Source organism: Schistocerca cancellata, unplaced genomic scaffold (genome assembly GCF_023864275.1).
Source record: "Schistocerca cancellata isolate TAMUIC-IGC-003103 unplaced genomic scaffold, iqSchCanc2.1 HiC_scaffold_729, whole genome shotgun sequence".
NCBI classification, from domain to species: Eukaryota; Metazoa; Arthropoda; class Insecta; order Orthoptera; family Acrididae; genus Schistocerca; species Schistocerca cancellata.
In genome coordinates, this window is record NW_026046740.1 from 30,001 (window position 1) to 35,000 (window position 5,000).

At 52.5% G+C, this 5,000-nt stretch overlaps 1 non-coding gene across 1 annotated transcript in view; it reads left to right on the forward strand.

Moving 5' to 3' along the window:
- The first annotated feature begins 4,753 nt into the window (after nt 1-4,753).
- Nucleotides 4,754-5,000, forward strand: part of LOC126141618 (small subunit ribosomal RNA) — a 1,909-nt gene continuing 1,662 nt past the window's right edge. The window contains exon 1 of the ribosomal RNA XR_007529508.1: nt 4,754-5,000. This exon is cut by the window's right edge and continues 1,662 nt beyond it. This is a non-coding gene — a ribosomal RNA (small subunit ribosomal RNA).

The window sequence follows — 5,000 nt, forward strand, 5'->3', positions numbered from 1 at the left end:
AAATTCCCGCTGTCCCTATACATGCTGTAAGTCTGTGCACACAATATGAACCACACATCAGCGAGACACTCTATCACACATTACTCTCTGCCTGTAACAGACACAGATACAATATGTAAGCACCAGCATGGACCAACGTCCGGTGCATCCTCTCCGCCACAGTACACCATCCACACTATGATAACCACACCAGGGGGTCCAATTCTAAAATAGAATATCCCACCCGTCCGACATCCACAATTGCTCAGATAAGCCACCAACACCCACACATGTCCTACACAGGGGTGCACCCAACACCACCACACTGCCTCCTGTTACGGCACAGAAACAATGGCAGGAATGAATCACACAGGTCTGCCGCTCCCTTGCCGCAACCACAGACGCGGCGCGCCTCCAGTCACGAGCGAAAAGCGCATCCTGACGAGACATAACTGCTGTGACATACTGAAGCTGCCTCAGACATTCACTTACAATGATCACTACCAACGAACCTCGGCCCCCCCCCCCCCCAACACACTCTCTTACCACGTTGTGTACTGTAATCCAACCCATTTCGCACCTTAACCTAACCCATTTTGCACCTTAACTTAACCAAATTCGTAACGCAATTTGTACCGCAATGTAACGCAATGTGTACCGCAATGTAACGCAATGTGTACCGCAATGTAACGCAATGTGTACCGCAATGTACCGCAATGTGTACCGCAATGTACCGCAATGTGTACCGCAATGTGTAACGCAATGTGTAACGCAATGTGTAACGCAATGTGTAACGCAATGTGTACCGCAATGTGTACCGCAATGTGTACCGCAATGTGTAACGCAATGTGTACCGCAATGTGTAACGCAATGTGTACCGCAATGTGTAACGCAATGTGTAACGCAATGTGTACCGCAATGTAACGCAATTTGTACCGCAATGTAACGCAATTTGTACCGCAATGTAACGCAATTTGTACCGCAATGTAACGCAATTTGTACCGCAATGTAACGCAATTTGTACCGCAATGTAACGCAATTTGTACCGCAATGTAACGCAATTTGTACCGCAATGTAACGCAATTTCTACCTTAACCTAACCCACGTTGTGCCTTAACCTAACCCACGTTGTGCCTTAACCTAACCCACGTTGTGCCTTAACCTAACCCACGTTGTGCCTTAACCTAACCCACGTTGTGCCTTAACCTAACCCACGTTGTGCCTTAACCTAACCCACGTTGTGCCTTAACCTAACCCACGTTGTGCCTTAACCTAACCCACGTTGTGCCTTAACCTAACCCACGTTGTGCCTTAACCTAACCCACGTTGTGCCTTAACCTAACCCACGTTGTGCCTTAACCTAACCCACGTTGTGCCTTAACCTAACCCACGTTGTGCCTTAACCTAACCCACGTTGTGCCTTAACCTAACCCAAGTTGTGCCTTAACCTAACCCAAGTTGTGCCTTAACCTAACCCAAGTTGTGCCTTAACCTAACCCAAGTTGTGCCTTAACCTAACCCAAGTTGTGCCTTAACCTAACCCAAGTTGTGCCTTAACCTAACCCAAGTTGTGCCTTAACCTAACCCAAGTTGTGCCTTAACCTAACCCAAGTTGTGCCTTAACCTAACCCACGTTGTGCCTTAACCTAACCCACGTTGTGCCTTAACCTAACCCACGTTGTGCCTTAACCTAACCCACGTTGTGCCTTAACCTAACCCACGTTGTGCCTTAACCTAACCCACGTTGTGCCTTAACCTAACCCACGTTGTGCCTTAACCTAACCCACGTTGTGCCTTAACCTAACCCACGTTGTGCCTTAACCTAACCCACGTTGTGCCTTAACCTAACCCACGTTGTGCCTTAACCTAACCCACGTTGTGCCTTAACCTAACCCACGTTGTGCCTTAACCTAACCCACGTTGTGCCTTAACCTAACCCACGTTGTGCCTTAACCTAACCCACGTTGTGCCTTAACCTAACCCACGTTGTGCCTTAACCTAACCCACGTTGTGCCTTAACCTAACCCACGTTGTGCCTTAACCTAACCCACGTTGTGCCTTAACCTAACCCACGTTGTGCCTTAACCTAACCCACGTTGTGCCTTAACCTAACCCACGTTGTGCCTTAACCTAACCCAAGTTGTGCCTTAACCTAACCCAAGTTGTGCCTTAACCTAACCCAAGTTGTGCCTTAACCTAACCCAAGTTGTGCCTTAACCTAACCCAAGTTGTGCCTTAACCTAACCCAAGTTGTGCCTTAACCTAACCCAAGTTGTGCCTTAACCTAACCCAAGTTGTGCCTTAACCTAACCCAAGTTGTGCCTTAACCTAACCCAAGTTGTGCCTTAACCTAACCCACGTTGTGCCTTAACCTAACCCACGTTGTGCCTTAACCTAACCCACGTTGTGCCTTAACCTAACCCACGTTGTGCCTTAACCTAACCCACGTTGTGCCTTAACCTAACCCACGTTGTGCCTTAACCTAACCCACGTTGTGCCTTAACCTAACCCACGTTGTGCCTTAACCTAACCCACGTTGTGCCTTAACCTAACCCACGTTGTGCCTTAACCTAACCCACGTTGTGCCTTAACCTAACCCACGTTGTGCCTTAACCTAACCCACGTTGTGCCTTAACCTAACCCACGTTGTGCCTTAACCTAACCCACGTTGTGCCTTAACCTAACCCACGTTGTGCCTTAACCTAACCCACGTTGTGCCTTAACCTAACCCACGTTGTGCCTTAACCTAACCCACGTTGTGCCTTAACCTAACCCAAGTTGTGCCTTAACCTAACCCACGTTGTGCCTTAACCTAACCCACGTTGTGCCTTAACCTAACCCACGTTGTGCCTTAACCTAACCCACGTTGTGCCTTAACCTAACCCACGTTGTGCCTTAACCTAACCCACGTTGTGCCTTAACCTAACCCACGTTGTGCCTTAACCTAACCCAAGTTGTGCCTTAACCTAACCCACGTTGTGCCTTAACCTAACCCACGTTGTGCCTTAACCTAACCCAAGTTGTGCCTTAACCTGCTCTGTAATTGGCATATGACACGTTACATTAATCCAGTGTTGTCTAACCACAACCCTCTGAATATAGTTCGCTACTCGCACCGCCCACCCTCTTGTGTATCGTTTCATGTTCAACACTTCGCAAGTGTTGCTTACTTTTTACATGCTCCCGCTGTACACTGTAATGTGGACGACTGCAGGATGTACATCGCCCCCACCCTCCCCCCTGCCTTCGCACGCTGGTCGTTCAGGTGCTTGCGTGTTCAATGCCCTTCGCAGCTGTTCACTGGCATTCGCATGTCGAAGCGCTCAGTCTACGTCGTGGTACGGCCTGTGTCCACTGTCCGCTGATGTCGTAAGCTTAACCCTCACATTGTACTGCACATAGGTCCGTATGTACTGCATGATACGCTGTGGCACATGTGTGACCGTACAACGACTGCGCCCAACAACAGCGAACCATACGGTCCAAATGTTGTGCACTCAGCCACGTGCCGTCTCCCCATAACAGCTACATTGCAGTGTGGTACGCCATAGAGACGTGTGGGATTAACGGACGCCCTGGATGGCGATCAGCATGAGCCGTCTGTTGATGTAGTGGCGCGTGTATTCAAACGTAGTCGTCTCTTCTCACACAGTGTGATAGCATGGTGCACCGCGTTCCACATCTGCGACATGGTACAGATGCTGGTTGACAGTCGGTCTCGTAATGGACATCGCATACGTAGGGGGCCACCTCCCACGTGTTCTCTAGTCGTGCACATTTTGTTGCGTGTATGTGGGCAGACGTAGTGTGTCGTGACACCTAACAGACAGGTATGCAATAATCGTTGCATTTGCAAACTGGGATGGACGTCTACGTTTGCTGGTGACGTTACGCAAATGAACAACTGGTAAACCCATTGTGGTGCGGTTGTTGTTGCTGGAGGTAAATCAGTAAGGGCAAATCTGTGTGTGAAGCGATACGCGGCGGTGGCTGGGTGGGACCGTCCCCGGCCGGTGAGGGGGGGCCGCCCGGCGTGCTGGCCGCGCGGTGCGTGGGCGCACGCGCTACAGCCGGCTGGTGGGGGCGCCCAGTGGCAGGCGCGCCGGCCGACGGACGCGGCAGGCGGCGCAGCTGCGCGCCGGGGCACCCTGCGCGCGGCGCCGGGCGGCCAAAGTGGGTCCTCGCGGGCCCGGTGCGAAGCGCGGTGGACATCTGCAGTGTGCTGGTCCGACTGAGGACTGTGTGCGTTGAGGATGCGCCGCCGCCCGGCACTCGGCGCCGCGACGCCGTCTGCTGCTCGGTCGCCCCAGCGGTTCTCGCTGGTGGTTTGTATCGCAGTTGTGCAGACGTGTTGGCACGTGCGCTGTGCTGGGAGAGTTCGCTTCGGCACCCACGTGGGGCCTTTGCCCTTCTGTGGCGCTGGCGTTGGAGCTGCCGGTCACCGTAGGTGGCGCGTGTTGTCTCCCGCCGGCAATGCCACGACAGCACGCTCCCGGGCCTCTGTCGGCAGCGGCAAGCTCAGTTGGGAGCACGGGTGGTCGCACCTAAAGCGTCTACTCGCCTAACTCCGGGCGATTGCGCCTCTCTCGAACCCGACCAAGTACTTAGGACGGCGCTGCGCGCCGCCGGGACCTGAGAGGGTTTCGAGGTGTATTGTGCAGGGGAGCTCAGCCTCCTCCTGTTTGCAGAATAATTGAGCGGACGCTTGCGTGTTCGCGCGGGCCCCTGGGACACACTCCCGGGCGGCCGGCTGCTCAGCTCTAGTTGACGCAGCTCCCTGGTTGATCCTGCCAGTAGTCATATGCTTGTCTCAAAGATTAAGCCATGCATGTCTCAGTACAAGCCGCATTAAGGTGAAACCGCGAATGGCTCATTAAATCAGTTATGGTTCCTTAGATCGTACCCACGTTACTTGGATAACTGTGGTAATTCTAGAGCTAATACATGCAAACAGAGTCCCGACCAGAGATGGAAGGGACGCTTTTATTAGATCAAAACCAATCGGTCGGCTCGTCCGGTCC